The sequence below is a fragment of the Carassius carassius genome, chromosome 10 (genome assembly GCF_963082965.1).
Source record: "Carassius carassius chromosome 10, fCarCar2.1, whole genome shotgun sequence".
NCBI lineage: Eukaryota > Metazoa > Chordata > Actinopteri > Cypriniformes > Cyprinidae > Carassius > Carassius carassius.
In genome coordinates, this window is record NC_081764.1 from 11,465,005 (window position 1) to 11,492,540 (window position 27,536).

The 27,536-nt window shown below is 42.8% G+C and overlaps 1 long non-coding RNA gene across 3 annotated transcripts in view; it reads left to right on the forward strand.

The window, feature by feature from the left end:
• Positions 1-1,493: 1,493 nt before the first annotated feature.
• Positions 1,494-27,536, forward strand: part of LOC132151288 (uncharacterized) — a 31,638-nt gene continuing 5,595 nt past the window's right edge. The window contains exons 1-4 of one of the 3 annotated variants that reach the window (XR_009436364.1): positions 1,494-1,572; positions 1,646-1,782; positions 5,019-5,188; positions 5,843-6,158. This is a non-coding gene — a long non-coding RNA (uncharacterized LOC132151288). Of the gene's footprint in view, positions 1,573-1,645; positions 1,832-5,018; positions 5,189-5,842; positions 6,159-27,536 lie in introns of those variants that run through there. The other 2 variants (XR_009436362.1, XR_009436363.1) reach the window with 2 other exon arrangements.

Here is a 27,536-nt window from a genome sequence, read left to right on the forward strand (position 1 = left end):
TTATCAGTTATTGGGAAATCTAATGGGTTTTGGTTATCTTTGATTGCTAATTCAATATTTCCCAATTGGTTGATTGTTTGATTTTGTTTACAGTTTGTTTCTGTTTGTACTTTATTAAACAATGTTTGGAAATGACTCTCCCATATTTTTTTGGATTGACAATTCTTTATGATCAATTTTTTTCAGATGGTTCCAATTATTCCAAAATTGGTTTGTGTTCACTGACTTCTCAATTATTGTCAGTTGTTTTTGGGTGTATTGTGTTTTTTTGGTTCTGAGTGTATGTTTGTATTGTTTTAGTGTTTCATAGTAAAGAAGGCGAATCTCTGCATTATTTTCTTCTCTGTGTTTCTGATTTGACAATGTTCTCATTTTTTTGCGAATAGTTTGGCAGCCCTGATCAAACCAGTTTTTGTCATTTTTAGGTTATTTGATTTTTTGCTTTCAGTTTGGATTGTTTTGCTGATTTTTCAAATAAGTAATTTATATCTTTGACCACAAGATTGACACCTTCATTAGTGTGAGCATAGGTATTATTTAAAAACTTATCTATCAGCGCTTGTATTTTTTGGCTGCTAAGTGCTTTCTGATATTCTTCAGTGCTGTTTTCAGCCCATCTGTATGGTTTTCTGATGTTGTACAGTTTACTGGGTTTTGTGTTAATGTTATTTTCTGTCTTTTTGAGATACACAGTGATTTGACTGTGATCAGACAGAGGAGTTGGTTCTCTAACAGTGAATGATCTGAGAGATGAAGGATCTATCAACTTTCCTATTCCCCAGAGGTGAGCAAAATGTGAATCTCCCTAAAGTGTCTTCTCCTAACCTACCGTTAATGATATACAGACCCAGGCTTCGACAGAGCTGCAGGAGGTCTTTCCAATTCTTATTTACTATATGATCATGGTTATTTCTGTGGATATGGGAGAATGTGTTATTAATAACAGTCAGTTGGTTGTTGATGTATTTGCTCTCTTGTGTGTCGGTGAAGTCTGGCTGTAATCCTGTTCTTGCATTCAGGTCTACCCAGATGAGCACGTGAGCCTGGAAGTGTCTTGTCTCTTCCTCTAATGTGGAGAACGTGTCTTCGCTTTAGTAGGGGGACTATGATGGCGGGATGTATATGGCACACAGGAATATACTCTCTCTCTCTCTATCCTCTGTAGAAGTCTCAGGACCGTAAAATCTTTGTCCACTCTTTCAGTTGTCTAACTTGTGGAGTTTCTTCTTGTCAGGTAAGCTAAAATTCATTTTAAAAGTATGTTCAAGATTTGTAGAAAATAGCGTACTTCTACCTGTTGAGACATGCCTTCACTTTTATAGACCCATAAGAACTGTGTTTGTGATGTTAGAGTTGGGGGAGGTGTGACACCTTCCAAAAGTTGTTGGTGAAAGATCTGCTAGATGTTGTAACAAAACCAAATTTGTAACTCAACTCGGTTGTCAAGTGGTGCTTTTTTCAATCAGAAGACTGCATTCCTAGTAAGGCTTCAAATCTCAGCTGCCAAGTCATCAAGCCAAATCGAAGGATGTCTCATGTCCTTCACTTGGTCTGTTTTGAGGAACACATCAGGTTTGTCCTTCTATTAAAAAATGTTTAATATTTAAAGTATTCTTCAAATTATTTACTAGACGTCTCATTCCAGTGTTTAATGCTGAGCTGGACTATAGCCTTGAAACCGCAGAAGGACTGGATTTGGAAAGATGCAGCCTTCTGTTTGAGAAGCACCCAGTGACTCATTGAACTGAGAACTGTCTCTCTTAATAACCCAAGAACCGTTGAGTAAGCTGAAAGTTGGTTTTGTTACTTTTTTATTAAAACAAGCAAAAATCCTTTCCGCCAAGAGATGAGTGAATTTATACACTGATTGGGGCACACACTGGTACACAAGTCATCACAATAAAAAGAAAACATATTCAAAGAATCTTAATAAAGCACAACTTTTATATTTATATATATATATATATATATATATATATATATATATATATATATATATATATTAGTGGTGGGCATAGATTATTTTTTTTAAATCTAGATTAATCTCACTGTAATCTTGGAATTAATCTAGATTAAAATGGCTCATTTGAATTCCGCCGAAGGCATTCAGAATATGTGTGCTACCCAAAAAAAAATTGACTAAAAGTAACGTTAAGTCTTTGAGAACGGGTTTCTCAAGCCAGGTGGTGCATTAGACCAGGGGCTCATCTCCTGTTTCCAAAATGCATCACAAACTGCTTGAGAAAGCTGTAAACGAATTCCACATTGCACAAGGTGCAAACAACCTTATGCCTGTTTCACACATAATCCGTCTGCAGTGCATATGCGTTTCATATTTTTTTACGCACCTATGTTAACGGATTCCAGCGTTCACGTAGTTGCGGTCCTTCAGTGCGTTCCAGGAGCGGTGCGTCTGCAGCAGTGCAGCGATCATTCATGTACCGAGTAGCGGACTGCAAACGCGTCTTGTGTGAAAGCACAATGAGTATGAGTCCGTGCTGCTTCTGAATCACATACGTAACACACACGGACTGCATGTGCACTGCAGACGGAGTATGTGTGAAACAGGCGTGCGTCTTGTTGAGGTTTCCATTGGGAAGCTTCTTTAAAAAAAAATTAAATCCCTGAAGCAAACCTGGCGTCATCTTAGCTGCATCCATCCAATTTCACAGTAGGCATACACACAGGTTTAAAGACTTGTACTCGCCCCCTACAGACTCGGCTAGGTATACATCCGCGCTAAAATATCAAGGTGAAAGTCATCATAGCACGCGTAGTATAGACCCAGCTCTCAACCCAACTTTGAGAATAGATTAACGGTGATATTTTTTTATCGCCCGATAAGAGTCTCATAATGGGCCATAATAACGCAGATAATGGGCCACCACTATATATATATATATATATATATATATATATATATATATATATATATATGGATTTTTGAACAAGTACATTGAAATGATAGAAATTAATAGAGGTGACCCCAAATAGTCGACGATTCGATGCTTCCAATCTCACAGTCGAATATTCGCGGGCTATTATGATTATGCCATACTTGTATACAGTATATGGGGGAGCTCAAATATCTGATTTCAAATAGAACTTGTGGTTTTCTCCCAATAAGTTAATATGCAGCCTATTATGATAAAGCTGTGAATAAGAATCTGAAAAGAAAGAAGCTTCAAATAAATATTTTAAAGTGCGTGAATAAATCCAACCACCCCTATAGATTTATGTTTCACTGTGTTTCCATAATCCTTGACCGACAGAGGAGCATCTTGGCGGCAGGTATTTCAAACTTTACCAATACTCAAACTGACACAGACAGAGACTGGATTTTTTCGATAAGGTAGGGTACAAGTGATTTCAAAACATTTCAGCCGGTGTATGTATATCGTGGATATATAATTTACCTGATATAAGATGCATTTGGTTTTGAGTCAAACACTTCATTGTAGTACTACGGTGATATCTCTTCAGCGCACAGCACGAGCAGGACAAACAAAGCAGAATATTAATAACTATGACTGGGACTGTCACGTACATACCACTATAATGAGAACACCATTATAATAAAAAGCTGTGAATTTTTAGAGTTTAGCTTCATGTTTCTGCACATTGTTTGTGAAGAACGCGTCCACAAAAGGAGTTCATTCAGAGACATATGCATTTGGGCTTTTTTTGCAGATAGCATATAAGTCCTAATATTAACATTATGTTGTATAAATAACGAAGCGTATTCTACATGAAATTATGAGTTTAATCCTATTGATTAAAAACTTGCTATCAAATGCTCACTCTACTGGTCAGTATCAGTCGAATATCAAAAATATTCGAAAATTCTGATTAATTCGAGAAAGCCCTTATATGGATATGTTTGGACATGTTTTATGCAAATTACAAGCTCCATCATGATCCTAATTCTGCACCTGTTAATGAACAATAGTACAGAACAATAAAAAGTGTTGAATTAAGCATCAACAGTGTTCAGCATCATACGGATTTCCACTGGAAATACATAACTCTGGACTAATTAATAATATACCAACACAGTACTGTTAATCCTGTGAATCTTGTGAATAATGTATGATAGAATCTTCATATTATGCATAATAATTATACAACACCTGATGTCCCAGTATGCACCCGACATGACCCATAGGTGCCTCCTTTCTGGTCAGTGCATTATATAAAGACATGCTTGTAGAGTCTTAGAATTAGATAGCTGTGTTTTACATGGACGACTAAAACATAAATGACCTTGATCAGAAAACAGATGAGCAGGGAAAAGCAATCTTCATATGACAGGTGATTATGTAAAGGTAATTTTTCCTGTGACTTGCAGCTCTGGGTAAAGAGGAATGACACATAAATGGTTACATGGAAGTAAAGAATATGTGGTGACCAATCTAGAATCTTGTTGTTTGTTCCTCTTGAAACACCTTTTGAAAACCGCAGACAACATAAAAGCTGCCATGGATGTTTGTACAGGGCAAGAGTATCATCAGCAGAAAAGAAAAATCAATTATTCTTATACAGCTGAATGCAAAAATTGAAAGCAGTATAAGGAAAGTGAATCAAAATATGATTATAATGTCGGTAAAAGGATTTTATTTATTTTGTATCTAAATAATACAAATCTTATCTTTGTCTTCAAAATGTCATATAGATATGGTAAGCATATACAACCCTTCTGTCTGGTATCTAAAATATGCATTATGTATTAATATTATGCATTTATCCTCAGTGAATCGTCTACAGTAAAGTTCTTAATAGGAACCTTTTTAAAAATTCATAGACATTCTTTTTATAAGAAACAATTCTTGTCATTAGCAGAATAGGGTGTTTTATTCAAAGGCAAGTTAACCGAGGAGAAAGCACATGCTTTTTGTGTCATTTAAAAATCAATGAAGACTGTGTTGTGTTGGAAGTTGCAGTTTTGTGTCCTGCTTTGAGGTTTACTTCTGCATGAAAAAACTTTCCGGTGGAAAAATTAATTTCTCTTTCTGAATCAGAAAGAGTCTTCAGACCTTCAAGTCACACAGTCTGCGGTGCAACGTGCAATGAGGACGCAAGGTCGTTTTTGATGACGAAGCCTTCAACCCACATTCCATTAGAGTGACTGCTCGAGGTGATGATGAAAACATCAAAACCAAATAACATCCTGACTTAATGAACCTCACAGGTACAGGTTTGACTCTCTACAGACTCCATTTAATATATATATATATATATATATATATAATCCCAAACCTGTATGACATTCGTTCTTCACAAAAGGGGACATTTAAATGTGTGGATCATGTTTTCTGTGCAATTACAGCTATGGTTGCTGGAGCTTTTAAGCTTTAAAAAGAATTCAAAGGAACCATAATATAAGTCTGTATGACTCATGCTCTACATTTCAAGACTTTCAAAGTCATATAATAGCTTTGTGTTATGAACAAACCTAAATAATTCACTGAAAATCTCCAGTGGTTTGTTAGCCATTGTACGGTGATCATTGAGTCAGTGAGGTCAACTTGACAACCAGATGAACCAGATCAAAGGTCTGAATAAACTGTCTCATTAAAAAGAGCTGATTCAAAAGAATGATTTGTTCTTGAATAGGATATCTAGTCTATGATTTCTCAATAATGTGTCAAACACAGTTGATGAAATGCATGTTAAATGTCTGTCTCACAAAATAAAGCTGTCAAATGGCTTCAGAGGACTTGGAATATAGTGATTATATATAGTGCATGATTCATATGTACCACTTGTATGTTTGTTTGTTTGTTTTTTTTGCAAGTTTGGAAGAGGGTGAGTAAATGACAGAATATTCCTCCGATAACTGCAGGCCCCGAGCCAAAAAGGACTGGTCGCACTAGGGGGCACTATTGATGCACCCAGTATTGCTGATCTTCCCCTCTCTACTGGGGGGAACCACCCCTTTCATCTCCAACTAAGCTTTAATTGTTTATTTTATAATGTGTGAGTGTTAATTTGAGAAACACTCACACACAGACACTTTATCCTCAGCAGGTTTGATGATGACATCAATCTTAATGCACTATTTATTTTTAGAACTGTCATCCCAGTCATTGTGATGAACAATTTCAAATAAAACAGTATAATTGTGAGTCCTTGTTTTAAAAAAAGGGGCTTCAGTGCAATGTGAGGTACAATGTGGGTCTTTATTTTATGAAGTTGTTCAGTGTCTTCAGTTAGACTGCTAAATAACACTAGTGCTCTTTAAGGAAACATCTAAATATGTTGCTATTTCTTTGTACAATACAATGAGTTTACTCATCCCAGATTGTGCACCAACCTCTGTATAATAGGCCACTGACCCACTTCACACTCTTTTCTAATGGTAAGCCATTTCTCTTTTGTTATCATACTCACTTCATGAGAGAAAAAAGACCTTATGAATGCTCTCTGCCCAAAGTTCCTTAGTGCAGAGAGCAGCAGTTGACATGCCGTCACCATGCTAAAGAACTCCAATCAACATCAAAGCTATCGTGGCTACCACGGATATCCATGGAGACTTTTAGAGACAAAAAAGCTGCCATTTTTTTCAGGACAAACAGGGGCGTTGATGCTTGGTGCGTGTCTGTTTCTGTGATAACACGACAAAAATATAATAAAACAAACAGAAGATGCTCTCACGCCAATCCTGAGAGCTTTATCCTTTGATGAGGATGTCACGCTCAAGTTTTCAAACGATCGTGTCAGCTACAAGAGCCCCGGTGCTTCCTGTGGTGTCACTCAGAAGTGATGTGAAATCATCTAATTTGACGGGAGCTTTTCATTGATGCTGTTGCCTCCCTTGATGTGAAGAAGGTAATGGTTTAGCTTGTAGAACAGTTAGATCCGGTCTTATCTGATTGACCAAAATTTGCTTTCCAAGAGTACTGATGTTTAATATAACAGTTAAGGTGAAAAACATTATGCAAAACAGTAGCATGTTCCAAATTCACAGTATTCATTGAACAGTGGGCAAAAATTTACCCAGATGACCAGCTATATCCTGAAGTGCCACTGGGGACTTTACTATTTGTAAATGGCAGTTAAGCAACACAACTGACTCTGGTAGGTCAAATGACAATGCAAACATGACGAGTCTATTGTGTCCTTATTAAATTTATGCTTCACACATTCATACTATATAGAATGACCAGAATGAACACTTGCAAAGTAATTAGTGACTGAGAAATACCTGCTGAGAAAGTTTGCAATGTCGGATGAATCCATTGTGTTTATGAGAGAGTCTTTGAATTATTCACTCAAACAATTCATTCAGCCATGCCGCTGATGTGTTGCAGGGAAATGCACAGCATTTGATTCTGCGTTAACAGGGCAAGAACAGACAGACTGGAACTTATTGTGTCTAAAATGTAAGTTACTGAATATTAATTTAATATTTAATGCAGTATAGAAGCAGTAACAATGCATTTTCTTTCTGAAATATCAGCACTGATGTGTCTGATATTTAGTACAACAGCAATTCCCGCACATGTGATATTGCTTAATTTAATTGATTTGCTCTTGATTATTCAGTTTCACCAGCCCTTTGACATTTGGTGAGGCTGAACTGTTTCTGCTGAAAGTGGATTGCACAGTTTTTAGCTGATTCTTCAAAAAGCAGCAAATAAATTAAGTGAGGTGCTATGAAAGTGAGTTCTAAGTATTAGTGAGCTCATTTTTCCTTAATCACTTTGAAATGGGATAGAGTCCAGACAACAGTCCAAGGGGTATTCCTTTGAATATGAATTCAAGTTATTTGTGCTCTAGTTCAGTCTGCAGATTTCACCGCTTGCACTTTAAGCAATCCATGTGGAAATAATCTGAGATTATCCCTCCCCGCTGATGCTCCACATTTTCAAAACGGATTTCCCAAAACAAGTATTCTTACAATGGTCATTTTTTTTGGTCTGGATAGCATCTGCTTTTGTCAGCAGGCTCTCTTTATGATTAAGGACAGTAGATTCTCTTTCGGAAAAACAAGACACTGCTATGCTGGAAATACCGCGGCGAGATGAATAAATCCTTGCATGTTTGTTTTTGCTCTTGCCTTGCATTTTACACAGGAATACAATAACAACCCCACCTATGGTTTTACAAGATTCCAGCCTGTGAAGAACAAGCAAGTTTTTGAGTAATCTCGGCCAATCATTGTCCCTGATGTCCTTCTAAGCTCACATAGAAACATGTTTTACAAGATAGAAACATGTTTTACAGATGTACTGAAACCCCCCCAGGCTTTCTCTGTACATTCAGCTGTGGAGTCCTCAAGGCACACAGCTTCACTATCCTACAAGCACACATCTCTAAGTACCAATTGAGTGTTGATATCAATCCTTGATGAAGTGCTAGAGGATTGGCAATGGCCTTAAGGGGAAGAGGATGCAGGGATCACAAAAAAACAAACATTAGTGAGAGGATTTAAGGGTGAGACCGTGAGACTGTGGGTGGGAGATGAGTCAGATGGTGCAGAACTTCACAACAACATGTGATGCACTGAGGTGCTAAACCACAAATCAAATAATTGGTAGACAGACAGAAAGGAAATTACAAGGAACTAGTGTATGGAAACAAGCTTTTCTTTTTCCATTTACATCCAATTGATTTCAAGTAATTGTCTTATCATGGTTGCCATCATTCCTTTTTGAACACACTGCAGGTTTTTTTTTTTTGCATCGATATTTATTAATATCAAACATTGCAGGACAATCATATAATATAGGCTACACATTTGATGAGATTAGAAATACATGAAAACATTTAATTTAAGTCTCTGAATACTGTGACAGCACTTTTCTGGAATAGAAACATTTGCCTAAGGTAGACAGTGCGACTGCACTCACACATCTGTATTAAAACACAGCCAAAGCCCTGTTAAAATTCCAACTCTTCATGCTCTCTCACACTTCTGACAGATAAATCTGAAATTGAATTCTCTTTTTTTTTAGGCTTACCGTGTGGAAAACCAGGAGCACACTGCAGGGTATAATATACATATATATATATATATATATATATATATATATATATATATATATATATTGTGACGAGTCAGCTGCCTCCTCCCTGATTGTCACCGGCACCCCGTCCTAAATCGCCGCTCTTCACCAGGCTCCCGACTGGAGTGGGTGTGTGAGAGGAGGGGTGCCTTGGCGGCGTGTGATGGGGCACACCTGAAGGAAATGTAGCCTCATCACCGCCGCTGTTTAAAAGCCCAACGCGCCTCTCCTCAGGAGACTGGTCTCTTCCCCGTGCATGCACACTGGTGTCCTCGTGGGTCCAGGAAGGGTGCGTTGAGGGACTCCCGTGCCACCAGTGACGTGAGCTGCAGGACCCGCGATCCGGATGGGAACTGCTCCCGTTTACACGGCCGTCGGGCCAGGATCCCGGGCCGTCCTTCCCCTGCCAGCACCGCGGCCAACGAGAGTGATGCGGCCGCTAGAGGAAGCCGCCGCCCCTTGCGCCCCGGACCGAGGAGGGGAGCAAGTGCGGCCGCCGGGCTCCGCCCCTTACCTGGACCCTTCGTCCATGAACACTGCCCGACCCACACGAACCCCGCAGCACGACGAGGACACCAGATTCCCTGTTTATTTTGGACACTCTTCCCCTTTGGCCACCTTTATCCCCTGTTTTATTTGATTTTCTTTTAATAAAAGCCTCTCCAAGGCATGACGCCACACCCACTGTATCTGTCTTGTGCTCCTCCCCCCACAATATATATGTTACAGGTCCCGGGCAGTCGGGAAGACTGTAAGCAGTAATCAACTTGACATTAAATGAGAGAGAGAGAGACAAGAATTAGTTGTTTCCTTAACGGTCCTCTTTGTTGTCTTTTAATACGCATACACATTTGTATTTCAGAGTCAGTAAGACACTTTGAATCACAAAATTATTCATAAACATGTTGGTAAATAATAATACACACTGTATAGATCAAATAAACAATAAATAAATGATAGCAACCTTAACCGAATGTACAGAAATGCCCTAATTCTTACAACTGGCATGAATTCAGGTAAGTATCTTAAGAAAACAACTTAAGTAAGTATTTCAGGTAAGTCAATCAGTGTTCCCAGGGTGTTCTTGTGTTCTTCAGTCCAGACCACTGGTGTTTTAGAAGGAAGCTGGTTACCTTTTCCTTTGGTTTTGTTGTTTCTTTCCATTAGTCTGTCTGTATTATTGTTCTTTTCTTGCAGAAGATCATAGAGGGGTTTGGCAATTCTAGAGAAGTCCTGGATGTATGTTCTGTAATAGCTTAAGAATCCCAACAATCTCCGCACTTCTCCAATGGTGCTTGGTGACTTTTCTCCAAGTGACAAAATGGCGTTGATGTCTTTGGCGTCAATGCGGACACCTTCAGCAGAAATGAGTTGACCCACATAGCGAACCTCTCTTTTGAAGAACTCACATTTTTTTGGTCTAAGTTTCACCCCATGCTGTTGTAGTGCTTTTAAGAACCTTCTAAGTCTTTTAAGGTGGTCTTCAAAATTCTTTGCATAACAGAGTATGTCATCCAGGTAAGGTATGCAACAATCATCTTGAAGGGAGTCCAGCATCTCTTCCATGCTTCTCTGGAATGCAGCAGGTGTGTTGGTCAGCCCAAAAGGAATCCTTAACCACTCATATAACCCCCATGGTGTAACGAAAGCCGTCAGATGTCGGGATCCCTCAGGATGGAAAACGTCTAAGGTTACGTATGTAACCCTGGTTCCTCGAAGGAATGAGACGCTGCGTCGAGAACGATTGGGGAACGCCCCCAGCGTGACGTCTCTGAATCATGTGTGTAATCAGTCCAATGGATGGGCGAGACGTCATAGGCGGGTGACGTCAGAGACCAGGAAGCATAAAAGCAGGAGAGGCGCAGCCGGCCCCAGCCTCAAATGATGAAGCAAGCGCCTGCCAGAGATGCCGGAGGTGTGGCACTGCGACGCAGCGTCTCGTTCCTTCGAGGAACCAGGGTTACATACGTAACCTTAGACGTTCCTCTTCAGGAACTCGAGCTGCGTCGAGAACGATTGGGGAACGAGAATGCCCACGCCGCCAGACTTACAAATCTCTGCCAGTGTGGGAAACTGCACAGCTAGGACGAGAGAACAGAGGGGCCTGGAGCGGCATGTAAATCTAGACCGTAAAATCTTACAAAGGTCAAAGGCGTCGACCACCCCGCAGCCTCGCAGATGTCACGCATAGAGACACCTGTTAGGAAGGCCTTGGAGGCCGCCACACTTCTAGTGGAGTGAGCCTTGACCCCCAGGGGAGAGGGAAGGTCAGAGGACTCATATGCAAGAGAAAAAGCATCTACTATCCACCGGCTGAGGGTCTGTTTAGTAGCAGGAAGACCTCTCTTAGGGGGACCATGACAGACAAACAACTGGTCCGCCCTTCTCCACAGGGCAGCTATGTGGACGTATGTGTCCAATGCTCGCACTGGACACATACAATTAAGCTTCTTCTGGTCTGGCTCCCTGAAGGGAGGAGGACTGAAGGCCTGGAGTACGACAGGCCGTGGTGTAGAGGAGGGAACCTTAGGGACATACCCCGCACGGGGGTAAAGGAAAGCTTTAGCCAGACCGGGCGCAAAGTCTATATAAGAAGGGGCCACAGAGAGGGCCTGCAGGTCCCCAACTCTCTTGAGAGAGGAAATCGCCAACAGGAAGACAGTCTTAATAGAGAGAAGGCGATCGGAGATCTCCTCAATAGGCTCGAAGGGCGGCCTACAGAGAGCTTCTAACACCACAGCCAGGTCCCACGTGGGGACACGAGAACGTACTGGGGGCCTCAGCCTCAGCGCACCGTGGAGGAAACGTGTAACGAGGGGGTGTCTGCCCACTGACTGGCCACCGAGAGGGGCGTGGTAGGCCGCAATGGCCGCCACGTAGACCTTCAGGGTGGAGTGGGTCAACCCTGCGGAGAAACGGGCCTGCAGGAACTCCAGCACTGTACCAATCGGACAGTTAACTGGGTCGAGGTGGCGGTCTCCGCACCAAGAAGTGAAAAGTTTCCACCTCAAGGCATACAGTTTCCTCGTAGAGGGAGCTCTGGATTGGAGGATGGTCTCAACAACCTCGGTTGAGAGACCAGAAGCTACGAGGTGTGCCCCCTCAGGGGCCACACCCATAACTTCCACAGCTCCGGGCGGGGGTGGACTATGGTGCCCTCCGCCTGTGAGAGGAGATCCCTCCTGATGGGAATCTCCCAGGGAGAGCCGTCTAGGAGGGAAATCAGGTCCGAGAACCATACTCGACCCGGCCAGAATGGGGCTACTAACAGCAGCCGAACTCCGTCCCGGCGCACTCTCGCCAGAACTCCTGGGAGCAGAGCAATCGGGGGAAAGGCATACAGACGAAGCCTCAGCCAAGTCTGTACCATGGCGTCCAGCCCCAGTGGAGCTGGATGAGTCAGAGAGAACCAGAGGGGACAGTGCAATGTCACTCGAGTCGCAAACAGGTCCACCTGAGCCTGGCCAAAAACTCTCCAAATCTGCTTCACCACCTCGGTGTGAAGCCGCCATTCCCCGGGCCTCGGCCCCTGCCTCGACAGGATGTCTGCTCCCATATTCATATTCCCAGGAATGTGAACCTCTCTGAGCGAGAGGAATTTGTCCTGGGCCCACACAAGGATCTGGTATGCTAGTTTGCATAGACGGCGTGAGTGCAGACCTCCTTGGTGGTTGATGTAAGAGACCACTGCTGTGTTGTCGGTGCGCACCAACACATGGTGACCTCTTAGGTCTGGGAGAAAATAACGAAGTGCACGCAGCACGGCCAGCATCTCCAGGCAGTTGATGTGCCATATCAGATGGCGACCACTCCACAGACCGCAGGGTGGCCACTCATGACCGCACCCCAGCCGGTGAGGGACGCGTCCGTCGCTAGCATCACGCGGCGACAAGGAGCTCCCAGCACCGGGCCCTGAGACAAGAACCAAGGCTTCCTCCACATATCCAAGGCACGTAGGCAGCGCCGCGTGACCTTGATCATGCGAAGTGGGTTTCCCCTCGGGGAGAACCCCTTGGTCTTGAGCCACCACTGTAGGGGTCTCATGTACAGCAGGCCAATAGGTATCACGTTGGACGCAGCTGCCATCAGACCCAGCAGTTTTTGAAACTGCTTGACAGTGAGTGACTGGCCTTCTCTCACTCTCGTGACTGCGGCGAGGATCGACTCGACCCGAGCAGGTGACATGCGTGCCTGCATCGTGGTCGAATCCCACACCACGCCCAGATAAGTGGTTCTCTCTCTTTGGGTGGGAAGTCGTGGCCTAATGGTTAGAGAGTCGGACTCCCAATCGAAAGGTTGTGAGTTCGAGTCCCGGGCCGGCAGGAATTGTGGGTGGGGGGAGTGCATGTACAGTTCTCTCTCCACCTTCAATACCACGACTTAGGTGCCCTTGAGCAAGGCATCGAACCCCCAACTGCTCCCCGGGCGCTGCAGCATAAATGGCTGCCCACTGTTCCGGGTGTGTGCTCACAGTGTGTGTGTGTGTGTTCACTGCTCTGTGTGTGTGCATTTCGGATGGGTTAAATGCAGAGCACAAATTCTGAGTATGGGTCACCATACTTGGCTGAATGTCACTTCACTTTCACTCTGTACTGGAGAAAGCACACTTTTCTTGGCATTCAGTCTTAACCCTAGCTCTCTCATGTGGGCGAGAACGACATCTCGATGCCGAACCGCCATCTGCTCTGATTGAGCTAAAATCAACCAATCGTCGATATAGTTCAGTATGCGGATGCCCTGGAGTCGTAGCGGAGCCAGGGCTGCATCCACACAGTTCGTGAAAGTGCGGGGTGAGAGTGCAAGGCCAAAGGGAAGTACTCGATATTGGTACGCTTCGCCCCTCGAAAGCAAACCTCAGAAACTTCCTGTGTAGGGGAAGGATGGAGATATGGAAATAAGCATCTTTTAGATCTATCGTGACAAACCAGTCCTCGGACCTGATCTGAGCCACAACCTGTTTGAGTGTGAGCATCCTGAACTTCAGTCGCTTGACTGAGCGGTTCACGAGACGGACACCGTGTAATGCGGTGTAACCCGCTGCACCACAGAGGGGACTGCCCTCATAAACCCTGGGCCAGTGACGTCAGGGCTTATTGGCCGAAGACCTCTTAGCCTTAAGTACGGTCCGCAGATCCGGCTTAGACTTAGAAGCCCCCGACCCAGAGCCTCTGGACCCACGGCTCCGCTTAACTGGAGGAGCACATGAGGCGACGCTCTGTTTTTGTGCCTCCCTGTGTGAGGAGCTGGTACTCGGTGGAGGCTGCCCCCGCCCGGCAGCCTCCGGATTTAGAGAGTGACGTGGGAGGAACCGCTGGAACGCCGCCGCCTGCTTGCGACCCTCCTGGTACCTGTCGACGACAGAATTAACAGCGTCGCCGAACAGGCCTGAGGACACAAGCGGGGCATCCATGAGACAAACCCTGTCCTTTTCTCTCATATCAGACAGGGTGAGCCACAAATGTCTCTCTGCTGCTACCATTGCTGCCATGGACCGCCCAATAGCGCGAGCGGTCTCCTTGGTAGCGCGGAGAGACAAATCAGCGGTCCTCCTGAGCTTCGTGATATCCTCAGATCTCACGTGCTCTTGCTCATCTAAATCTTTCAGCAGATCGGCTTGGTACGCCTGTAACACTGCCATAGTGTGCAGACACGCACCAGCCTGACCCGCTGCCGAGTACCCCTTGCCCACCAGCGCTGATGTTGTACGCATCGGCTTGGAGGGCAGTGCCGGAGCCTTTAATGACGATGCCGCGCCGGGAGACAGATAGCTTGCGAGCGTCTGTTCAACCCGGGGCATCGCCTTATAACCGCGCTCATTCATCCCCGCTATGTTGCCGTAGTGATCAGAAACGGGGATGAAGACGCAGGCCGAGAAGGGTTTTTCCCACGATCTACACACCTCGGCGTGCAAATCGGGGAAAAAAAGGCAGGCTTCGGCGCGGAGGTGGCGGCTTAGTTCGCAGAAATCGCTCATCAAATTTACTTTTCTGTGGTTCAGCTTTTTTCTTGGCTGGCCATTCGTCGCTTCCTCCTCGGAGGAAGATAGATGAAATGCCGAGCCCACTCCCCAGGGAGAAGTAGCGCCGGAGCGCGCTTCCGATACCTGAGAGCGGGCGCTGGATCTGGCAGGTGAGGAAGAAGATAGGGACTCGTCCGTCTCCATTCCCTCTGCCAAATCCAACTGCGAACCCCACGAGCGAGATCGCCGCTCCGCCTCGGCGGAAGCGGGACCAACACCGCGGGGAACGCTAGCGAAGGCTCCCTCGGTGAAGAGAGCCCTCCGGGAATGGAGAACATGCAGGGCAAGCCGCTCGCAATGCGGGCAGTCGGCCCCCTCAAGAGCCGACTCTGCATGCTCCGCTCCCAGGCAAACAATGCACAAACTGTGTGTATCCCCGCCTGTGATATAGCGAGGACAGGGAGGAACACACAGTCTGAAACGCTGCTTGCCTTCGCCCCCTTTGTGTTTGGTCTTGGAGGGTGCTTTTGGCATACTTATGGGGGATGACAAACAACACTAAATAAGACTCACAAACGTAAAAGTTTTGAACAGTACACACACACACACAGAGCGCTTGCTGAAGACAGAAAGGCTGGGGCCGGCTGCGCCTCTCCTGCTTTTATGCTTCCTGGTCTCTGACGTCACCCGCCTATGACGTCTCGCCCATCCATTGGACTGATTACACACATGATTCAGAGACGTCACGCTGGGGGCGTTCCCCAATCGTTCTCGACACAGCTCGAGTTCCTGAAGAGGAACCAGCTGTAACCCCCTAAAGTATCTGTAATATCTTGTATACGAGGCAAAGGATGTCTGTCTGGTACTGTCTTCTTATTAAGCGAACGGTAGTCAATGCAAAGTCTAAGTGAACCATCTTTCTTTCTTACGCATACAACAGGAGCAGAGTATGGTGACTTGGACTTAACAATCCAACCTCTAGCCAACAAGTCTTGAATGTATTCCTGATAGAGTGGTTTAGGCACAGAGGCATACGTTCTTTGCACAGGTATGTCATCCTTCAATGTAATAGCCATCTGCAGACTAGGAATGCATCCTATGTCATCATCGTCATGTGCAAAAGCTGCTGACTCTTCATAAAGCAGTTCTTTCACCTGTTTTTGCTGTTCTTTACTGAGGTGGCTTAGATCAACTGGAGGATGTCAAAGTGTTGGAGGATTTCTTCCTTCATCCTTGGTACCAGCCTGGGAGTCCAAGCTGTTTACTTCCACATACAAAGGTTGAAAATCTGTTTGATCAGTTTCAATTACTTTTCTGACTGTTTGAATGCTCCCAAGTGTGGTCTTCCGGGGCAGTGTGATGCTATGCATAGTTTGATTGCCAATAGGTATTTGAACGTATGGATTCTGTGGACTTTGAATTTTCAAAAGTCCCTCACCAATAATTAACTGGTCAAACTGTGGACACTCCATGACAGGTTCAAACAGCACCACTGGGCTGGTGAGATTGAAGATGCTTGGAACATGACATTTAACATGAGTAACACAACCTGAGTGGATAACAGTATCCCGTGGTCCAACATTTATTGAGACCTCGAAATCCAAATCTTCCTCATTTGAAGTTTTCTGGTATTGAATGATATTGACAAGAGCATTTGCCTTATTGTTTTCAATTTCCATTGCTTTGCCAAGGAGGTTGGCAAGGGTGAACAAGCCTTGTGATTGACTTTCACCAGCTCTTATAATCTCTTGGACGACATTAAAGCCCAGAATGGGTCTTTCTAACCCAATTCTGCTTACCAGAAAAGGAACCTGTATAGCCAGTCTAGGGTCTTCGCTTCCTAGAAGGTTAAGAGAAATCTCCACCCAAACATGGAAGGATATTAGGTCCTTTTTTACATCTCTGACCTCCAGTTCCTGTGGGTCAATAATCTCTGAGAGTGGGCGAAGCTTTACGTGAGGTAAGTACATTTCTTTCCAATTATAATCCATAATGCTCACCTGAGCTCCTTTATCTAATAAAACAGTGACAGTAAAACCATTCATAGTACATTTCATTAGAAACTTTTCCCCTACAAGCTGAGCAACTCTCATTTGATTGGACTGGTGTGGTAAGAATGAAGATGTGATCTTATGGATTTGTTTTGATGGAGTAAAAAGTGGTTGTAGGAGCTTGTAACATTTCATACTGGGACGAACACTTTACTTCGATCACTGGTTGTCCCTCTGCAGTGATCGTTCCCCATTTCCATGCTCTCTTGGCTTCCTAAGGCAACCTACAGCTCTGTGTCCCTCAGCACCGCATATAAAACAATGGCTGCAAGTATTCACATTTTCATCTGTACATTCGTGGCATCTTGACTGTTGTTGTCTTTGAGGAGGACGTCTACTTGAAAAGAATTGGGTTTTGGGTCTTGACCTGTATTGAGGTTGTGTTTAATACTGGGTCTGAGACTGCACCTGTGTATCCGGGTTGTACAATGGCATGGCAGATGGTGGGAACAGTGTCGGATGCTGAAAGTCGAAAACAGGCTGTTGAGGTGGTTGCTGTACTTGCTGATGTCTTTGAGGTTGTGTTTTGCTGTACTCATACCACGAATTAGAAGGTTTTGGCATTCCAGACTGTTTCAGGGAATTCACTGCAGTAGTTAAATTTTCTATTTGTACCCTCAGCTGCTGAATGGTCTTATCTTTTGCCGTCTCAGCCACACCCAACATTTCTTTAGCCCCATTGTAAGACTCCAATTGTGCGCTGTGTGCATGCACCACCTTATGGCGAGTAGACTGACCCAGCCAGCGTTGCCTCTCACTTTCATCACTTGTAATTCTTATTACATGCCTCAGCAGGGTTTCATCAGAAACATTGTGGTCTGAGAGGAAAGGTCTCAACTCTCGTCGAATGTCACTGTGCTTTAGGCCGATGCCTTGTGAAACAGTATGGAGAAACACACTCTGAACTGTATGATCATCATATTTGATGTCTGAATTCACCTGTCTAGAGCAGAACAATATCTTCTGCTTTAGGCTGATCATGCGGTACAGGAACTGCTGCTGGCATCATGGTCCTGCTGCTTGGCAGTCATAAGTTCCTGGAAAAGTTCAGTACTGCTGCTTTCACCTAGATGAGACTGGAGAACCCCCCCTTAGGAATTTCAGTCTGGTTCTGCTAGGTGGGGGAAGTGTTTAAGGATATTGTGTATAACTCTCATGGGTTTACATGTGATGTCCGACGTTGCATCTCACTTGCCCCAAATTTGACAATCTCTTCTCCGCATTGAAATAGTCAATAATCGTTCTAGTGGTGTTAATGTTAAAAGCTGTTCTGTGAAAGCGTTGGTTGGTTGGTTATCTTGCTTGGGACTTGTGGCACAGAATGTTTTATGACTTCCTGTTGCCTTACTGAGGAATTCGGCTCGTGTTTCAAACCAGAGCCCTGATCGACTCTTTAATTTGTCTGGTTCGAGTCAGATCGGCTACATATCCCCCTTTCGATCGGCGAGGTGTTTAGCTGAAGACATCGTCGATCGCTGGAGAAACAAAGGCAGAAGAAGCAGACAAACACAGCAAACAACAAGACAACACCTCCATGACAGTTACTGTACTGGTGCAGGCATCAGGTTATTTAGGTACACGTGGTTAAGTTCAATTAGTCAATGTAGTTTAGCACATTGAGGATAGTTTAGTTTTGGAAATTGTTGTTTTATTTTGATTCATCAATCAAATTTGTGGTTAACTTTGTTTGGTTCTTCTAGGTTGTCTTACTTTACATGTTTACCGTTCTAGTAATCTCATTTTCAATGAAATTAATTGACCTATCATGCATGGAGCTCTCTGGCTTCCATTCAGTTTAGTGGCTGGCGGTTATTAGGTGTTGCGAGTCAATCCTAATATCAGACCTTCGACCCTTGCTGGGTGTCTAAGTGTTTCACCTACTCAGGAAAGAGGGAAAGGAGAAGGATAGGTAAAAGAAGAACTAAACAAAACAAAGCTGCTGTGGGTTTTCCTAGCATGGGTTACAACTACTATTGAGCTAGGATGTCATGTGCAGCTAGTGTGTCATGTACCTTAACTCTGTGTCAGGTGTTCTACCTATTGTGAGGATGGCTGCACGTTTCTTCATGGTGGGTATTTGTAACTTTATTACGCTAATAGTTGGATATTCTACCTGTGGGAAGAATACGTTTATTGAATGTGTTATCAGTAGATGTGTTTACCTCTGGGTGTAGGTAATGTTGTGTGTGTTGATGTAGTGCATGTGTGGTCAGATCTGTTCAAGTCTGTGTTGTCTGTCATCCTTGGCTTGGATGAGGGCTTGTCCATGGTCTAATGGGGGTCAGTCCAGCAAGGCAGGAAGTTCTTTAGCAGACAGTCGGAGGCAGTTTGGCATGGCTGTTTGAAGCTGGGTTGCAAAACTTTGTCTCCTATGTTGCATTCTTCTTGTGGTGCCTTCTGGCTTTGGCAGACTTTCTGACCTTCTGTGCTCTGGTGGTTGCTGTTGCACAGACAGTCAGTGTGGTTCTTGGAGATGGAGTTCATTTGACAGTTTGTTGGTGACTGTGTTAGGTGACTGAGGTGATGTCCTTCAGAACCTCAGATTTTTCATCAACGGTTGGCCGTGAAAGACTTGTTCGTTCTGGGTCATTGTTGAACAGGTGCTTGTCATCTCTGATGTGGTGCATCAAGTAATCACTGGCCTTCCATTCTGTCACTGGTCACAGCGAGCATGACTCAAGTTTGTGGTCATATGCATGTAAATGGTCTTGAAGGAACTCTCTCAGTTGTTTCATGACTTGTTCCATGTCTTTTGATGGTAAGCAGTCATGTTCTTGTGCATACTCAGCACTGTGCATGTCTGAGTGGTGCTGAGGTGGGTTTTGTTGTCGTTTACCCACACGAGTTCCTCTTGGATGAGTCTGGTGATTACCTTTGGATATCTGGTTAGGTTTCCAGATGTTCTTATCCTTTTGGTTTCTTGAGAAGCGTGGCTGGTCCCATGGATTTTTCCAGCAGTTGGGCTGAAAACGGTCATGGATATGGGTGTCACGCTCTCTGTGATCTTGATGGAAGACTCTGGTGTTGTGATGCCACTGGGTTTCATTCAGTGCAAGGCTTGAGTCTTTGTTAACAGAGTTCAAGAGTGTGGAGGTTCTGTTACCTTTCTTTGAGGCTATCTTCTGTTTGTTATAGGCCTTCTGTGTTAGGTCACGCAACTGTTGGATGGTCATGGAGTTCGGACAGGCCATGAGACCTAGATGGTGGCTGACTCCAGGGTGCAGATTCTTTAAGAAGAGGCTTTTGAAGTTCACATCCTCTTCAAGGTCAGGTTGGTTGTGTGCACCAAAGTAGGCTTGTCGGAGTTGGTTGTAGTAAGCTTGTGGAGCCTCTTGTCGACCTTGTTTGGTTTCCAAGGCAGTCAACAGTCCATGTTCAGACTCTGGGTGTGCAAACTCTTTAATCAGGACCTCACAAAGTCACTGGTAGTTTGACTTTGTTTGACTGGGCTGTCGATCTAGAAAGTTTCGTACCTCGGGACTGGATGTGGCTCTAAGGAGGTATAACCAGTCTCTGTCAGTCACATGAGGTCTCATTTCCAGGTGAAATTTGATATCTTGCAGGTAAGCCTAGATGTCGTGGCCCTCTGTGGAGTTCGGGTTGAACCTGCTGATGTTTTCAGACAGCTTGTTGAGGTCTTTGATGGTCATCCCGTGTGCAGCTCCAAGGTCAGCTTTGACGGGAGGCTTTCTTTCATTGGCAGGAAAGGGTTGTGTGGCGAAGGCAGGTGAGGTTTTGGGTTGTGGCCCTTCGCTCCTTTGTTAAATGCCAGTTCCTGGACGTGGGACTCTGCTCTGCTCAGCAGTGATGAGGCTAAGATATGTTTCTCTTTTCTTGGCTCTTGTTTCTGCTTGTAAGCATTTTGGAGTTCTTTTCTGACCATGTAGAGCTCATCGTTGGTATCATCTAGTTGTTGGGTCAGATTGTCCGTTTCAGTTCTGTACCTTTCAAGGTGGTCTTTCAAAGCACTGATTTCAGAATTCTTGTTTCTGATGTCTAGCTTAACTTTCTCTAGTAGTTGTTCGGCATACTGGAGTCTGTTTACCAGGTCTTTCTGAGCAGCTGTTGTATGTTGCTGGTCGAGCTGAGCTGCTGCCAGGGCTGCTTGGAGCTTCATAACTTGTTCCGTTGTTTCCTGCTCCCTCTCGCTGGGTGGTTTGAGTTGATCTTGAACTTTCACTTCCAGCTTGTCTATGCGATGTTGAGCACGTGTCAGCTCCTCTTGAAGGTGGGTGATGTGCTTGTCGCTCAGTTTCAGCTGGGTTGTGAAGGCATAGCTTAGGGAGCTGGTGATCTTGACTAGCTCCTCGTGGTTGTTGTTCTGGCTTGAATCTTGTGTCAGGAATCTTCTCAGGATTAGGATTATTATTAAAAATAATAACAGTTCAAACGTCTTTGGAGTGAGGCTGTCTGTCATGCCTCTCAGCCAAGTGTTCACATCTTCCCCATGGGCAATGGGGTCTGCAGTCTGCGGCATGTTGGCACGCTGGGGAGAAGAGAGACTGACACAGATCTTTATGGAGTAAAAACCTATGTGTGGTGGGACAACTAAGTGTTGTGTCAGTGATTGTGAACCACTAGTGAAGTGTGGTGATGACTTTGTTGGTCTCAGTGTGTCTAAGTAGATTAGAGATCCAAGGACTTTGTCACTCTAATGAGGAAGAGGAAAAGAGAAAAAGAGGTGAAAAAAAATTCAATGACAAGCAAAAATGTATGTTTTTCAAATTAGGAAAATATTTTTTTTCCAATTAAATGTTATCAAAAAGGTAAACAATATTATTAGATTTCTTGTTTTGGACAAAAGAATACAATAATAATGCTGATATCTCTTTCCTTAGTCTGACAGGATTGACACTGTACACCTTACAGTTGGACCGTTCACCAGGGAGGCTGCGAAGGCGACAGTTGTTCAACACGTATCTCTATTAAATTGATCTCAACGTTGCATGAGATGCTAAAACTTGGATTGCGTTTCCAAATGTAGGGAGGTTAGGAAGAACAAAGGAGAGGTTGATTACAATCAAATTCATAAGGATGATTCGTCTTCTTTGACACAATTGTGTATTTCATTCACTTAGAATTGATTGATGGTTCTTACATGTCCCTACAAATGTTAAAAGTGAAGAGGAAAGGAAAGAGAGAGAACGAACACAGTAAGTCTCAGTAGCGGTTATCTCAACTACGAGGAGAGCGTTGTTTTAGTTGCTGCACAACTAATCAAACAAAATAAACTTTAAGTGAAAGAGAGTTGTCTTTCTAATTTATTTGAACTCGTAGTGAGGGATAACAATGTCTCCTTTTAGGGCTCAGGTTTGTAGCTCCCAAGCTAGGATACACTAAGTAAAGAAATGGTAAGAAAAAGTAAAATAAAATAACAAGAAAAATAAATGGGCAAAATATGCAAAAAGGAAATTAAATAGAGGAAATCAATAAGTAAAACAATAGTGGTTAAGTGTATAACCAAAACAGGAAGAGGGGTAAAGCGCAATCAAATAAGTAAAGGTCTGAATAGCATATATTCAGATGGGTAATAAATAAATTAGGTAGAATAAGTTTACTTAAACTTTCAGAGTTCAAGGCTTATTCATTCCTAAAATAATTAGGCCCCAAAGAGAATACTAGAAATAATGATCATATGAAATGATCTGAGAGGGAAATTTTCAATGATTCAAAATAAATTTAATGTTTAAATTAAATTTCAATTTGACAATTAATAATTGTGAGTCAGTATTTCCCTTTCTAGTAAAATGAAAATAAGTGGTATAGTGAGAAAAGAGAGCAATAAGAGAGAAAGAGACTAACAAGTGTTAGTTAAGATGTTTAAAGGGTTAAATCACTTCAGCGTTGCCCAAACACACACTATTCAACCACTGGATTGTAATGCTAACGGCTAACCTTTGAGGCTAGTGGCTTTTGCATAGACTTCAATGTAAATACAAATGTTTCATTAGCTTAGCACCACCGTGGAGTTTGTTTACACTAGCGTGAATGCGCTGCGCATGCTCAGTTTAAAGTTGCAAGTAGGTTAAGACTTCCGTGTCACGGTAACTTTGGCAACCAAATCAAACTCTAGTGGACTAGCAAATTAATCGTTGCATAGTTGCAAGTACAGTTAAGCATGTTACATTAAATGTCGGCTCATTTCAACACTGTACAAATAACAACACCGCTTTTAGTTGGTTTTGCGATGTGGCACTTAAACTCTCAGTTAGTATAGAGTTAAATTTATCTTATTTCAAATAGCAGCTTCGTGCTGTAGTTTAGGGAACACAGTGATAGCAATCTGAATCTCTGTGCCAGTTTCTCTGGACACAAACACAAGGTTTTTTTTTTCGCTGTTGGTACACAGTTAAAATTTACTTGATCAAGCTTTTAGAACACTCCCATTCAAATTACTCTCGGACACACGCAGTGTTCTGCGAGAATACATTCACTCTGAACGGATACAAACGGGCAAACATTATTCTCTAATGTTTAACTTAATTTAGGGGAGTCAAATATAAAATTTGATTCGGCAGTGGAACACGCACTGGCAATCAAACTATGAATACTGAGGCTTTGATACATAGATTGAGGAACACGCTCAAAACTATTCTTTATTCACCGATTTATTTCCCTTTGAATCACAGCAGTTTAGCTCCGTTCAGCGAACGGTGACTGAGATAGCTTTTGAGAGGCACTGGAACACTCAGTGAAATCAAATCAGCTATACACAAACGAGGAACACGCTCAATTTCTACCTTATTGTACGATCTCAGATGTTTACTTTTAAGTTCACTTACTGCTGTTAACAATGGAGAGGTGGACTTGAGTTACAGTCCCATCTGCTTTCATTCATTTAAGTGGGCGTGCGCTGCTTACGTCACGGGTCACACAAACACACACACACACACACACGTCTCGCTAGCTTCTCATCTTTCATCCGCAGCAAAATAAAAGATTAAATAACTTGGTTTATGCTCACAATTTAGATTAAACTGCCCGCATTCTCCACCATAATAAATGTAAGGGAAACGGGTCAATTTAGCTCAAAGGGAATCATTTAAGATTTTAAAGGGAATTTGAAAAGAATCACTGTTTCACGGCTGATCACTGAAACGCCCTGCGATTCACTGAACGAGCCGTTTAACATCAAATCTGCGCTGGATATTAATATCCAAAGTATAGTGAAAACATCATCAATTAGCACATCGGCAGTTTAAGACATTAACTTGTAAGCACAAAACACAAGATACTTCTCTTTTCAATATGAATAAGGTTTTATTAGATAAATCTAAGACATATAAACTAATCTAACACATGAACGCACGCACTCACACATTCACACAAGTTGCAGGAAGATCGAAAGTTAGGGAAAGATGAGTTTAAGAGCATGGAAATGTGGAATCCCAAGTTTACAGCAATACGTGAAATTGCATAGACATGAACAGCCATCAATCACTTAATTAACCCTCGCATTGAGTTCCTCAATGAGGTTAAAATTATATTAGATACACCAGTACAAATGTCTGAAGGTACATTGTCTTTGTTCCCGTTGTTGTCGTTGAAAGGGGTTTTTCCCGATGTCGCTGATTGGCTGGAAGTTCAGTAGTCGCTGAAGTGACGTCTTGGGAGGCCCGTGGTTGGCCGTTGGCTGAAGATGCAGAGTTGTGTGGGCTGGTTGAAGTTGAACGGGCAGTCGAGATCAGACACGGCGTTACAAAACTTAACTCAGAACACGAAACTCTCAAACGCAAAAGAAGTAAAGTTTGACGAGACTAGGTGGTGTTCCTTCTCATTGTGGCTAAGTAGCAGCAGGCGTGCACGCCGAAGCACGCTGGAACCGCGCTCAAAGAACAGTGATGACTAACAGCATGGCTAAAAGCTAAGCTAGGAAGCAAAGCTACAAGCTAAAAGCTAAAAGCAGGCATGACTAATAGCAGAAGCAAGGCTAAAACTAAAAGCAAACATGACTAATAGCAAAAGCTAAGAAGCATAGCTAAAAACTAAAAGCAGAATTTTATGGTGTCTTGAGTATTTAAACACACCCAGCGTTGGGCAAGCTACTTGGAAAATGTAGTGAGCTAAGCTACCAGTTACTCTACAGTAAATGACTAGTAGCTTGCTACATCTAAGCTACTTTTAAAATTAAATTTTTATGTTGAACAGGTTTTATTACAAGTCAATGCTATCTCAGTGCTCAAAACTGTCAGTCAAACAGATAGACAGGTGTAATTGTTTAGTTCAATTGTGTATTGTGTTCCTTATCAATTTGGCAACAAAAACAATCAAAATACATGTAATTCACGTAATAATGTACACACAAGTATGTGTACGCACCTGTTTGCATAGGCATGCTTAATATAGGCCTTTGCAGAACAAAATGCAATGTGAATGTCTTTGGAAACCCAGCTAAATTGATTTATTTTCTGATTTACTGTTTTCTACATTAAATCATCCTAAAGAACATTATGTGAAAATATAATCTTGATTACATTTAAATTATAATTAAATAATATAATCATATCAGTGATTTAAATCAAACTTTAATGGGGTTTTTGAATTCACAAATTCTTAATTTAGCACGAGGGCATGTGCTATTTTCCCCTTTGTTTACAATATATCTAAAATGTGATTTTCTTAACAAGGGAAAACGCTTTTTTTCTACCAACAGATAGAAAAAAAGATAGCTAGAAAGTGCTTATTTTGTGATTGAAGACTGAATTGCGATGGTCGTATATTTGGGAATCAGTGTCATGTACTTGTCGAGGTACGGCCACGGTCGACTCGCTCCTCGGGATCAACTGTTCTCCGACCTCACCCACTGCCATCATTTCATCAAGTAATTTTTTGCCTGACTGGCCAAGGAGTGGTACCGACCGGAGCAGAAGGTGGCGGTAATGCATCATAAAGCTGGTTGGTTGCTATCCACCGTAAACAAGAACAAGATGAAGTGACGGCGTTGCGTCACTTACTGATCCAGGATCAGTGATCTTAGCAGTTGTATTTCCCGATTTGAGTTTGAGCTTCAGAAATGCTTGCGAAAATGTAGCTTGTGTGGAAGCTACCGCGCTACTTGGTAAAAAAAGAGCTTCGCTACAGAAAAGCTATTTGATTCAGAAAGCAGCTAAGCTACGACCACGCTACTGAGGAATGTATGAAACATGAATATGTATCCTTAAGCTATCCAATAGTTATTAAAATACATACTCAATAAGGGATTATAAACATGATAGTCAAATGTGTGGGTTACACATAAATGAATATGGAGTGAAGCGATGGACTGATATTCATTTATAAGTCTTTTTGAGTTCATCTTGGTCCATATATATGTAGAAAAGACAGTTCTGTGTCATTATCTTTTGACAAAGATTTCTGTGGAGACCAGAGGTTCAAAGAGCCCCCCCCCCCCCCCCCCTTAGGAATTTCAGTCTGGTTCTGCTAGGTGGGGGAAGTGTTTAAGGATATCGTGTATAACTCTTATGGGTTTACATGTGATGTCCGACGTTGCATCTCACTTGCCCCAAATTTGACAATCTCTTCTCCGAATTGAAATAGTCAATAATTGTTCTAGTGGTGTTAATGTTGAAAGCTGTTCTGTGAAAGCGTTGGTTGGTTGGTTGGTTATCTTGCTTGGGACTTGTGGCACAGAATGTTTTATGACTTCCTGTTGCCTTACTGAGGAATTCGGCTCGTGTTTCAACCACAGCCCTGATCGACTCTTTAATTTGTCTGGTTCGAGTCAGATCGGCTACAAGGGTGATCGGATCCACATGCCCATGATCTTGCTCAAAGTCACCAGAAGTTACCTGCTGTAATAGATATTTTTATGAACCTTTACAATGTCACCAGAAGTTACCTGCTGTAATAAGTTATTTTTATGAACCTTTACAGTGTCACCTGACATTACCTGCTGTAAATAGTTTTTATTTATTTATCTTAATAACTGATTTAAAACAACTTATTTCATATAGTTAGTCTTCACCCACATCCTCTACATCCCATCCCAATTACCTAATATCCTATCCTTAACCTAATTATTCTCATTCCTGCTTATTTACAAAGCTGCAAGTAGAAAGCAGCAGGTAGCCTGCCTGAAACTCATCTGACACGAGGAAGCATACACTTAAAATAAAAGGTTTGTAGTCTAGCTACAGTCTTGGCACAGAATTGCTCATTGTGTGGCACATGTAACTTGCTGTAATGGAACCCAGATGAGCAGCTTACAGGTCCTCAGCCCTGTACAGAACATGGCAAACCTAAAATACATTTCAAAGATTTTACAGTTGTCTTATTTCAGAATCATTCATTATTATTATTACACTTGACGTTTACCTACATTATTCATTGATTAGACTTAATGTACACCTACCAAATCTTACCTTTAGCTTTCCTTTTGCATATACACTGTGCAGAATTAAGAGGCAAGTTGATTTTCTGATAATATTTTTTGGTAAAATTTACCAATTCCAAACCACACCAATCTTAACTATTAATTTTGCATTTAATCTTGTGATATAAGTGATATATAATCTTTTT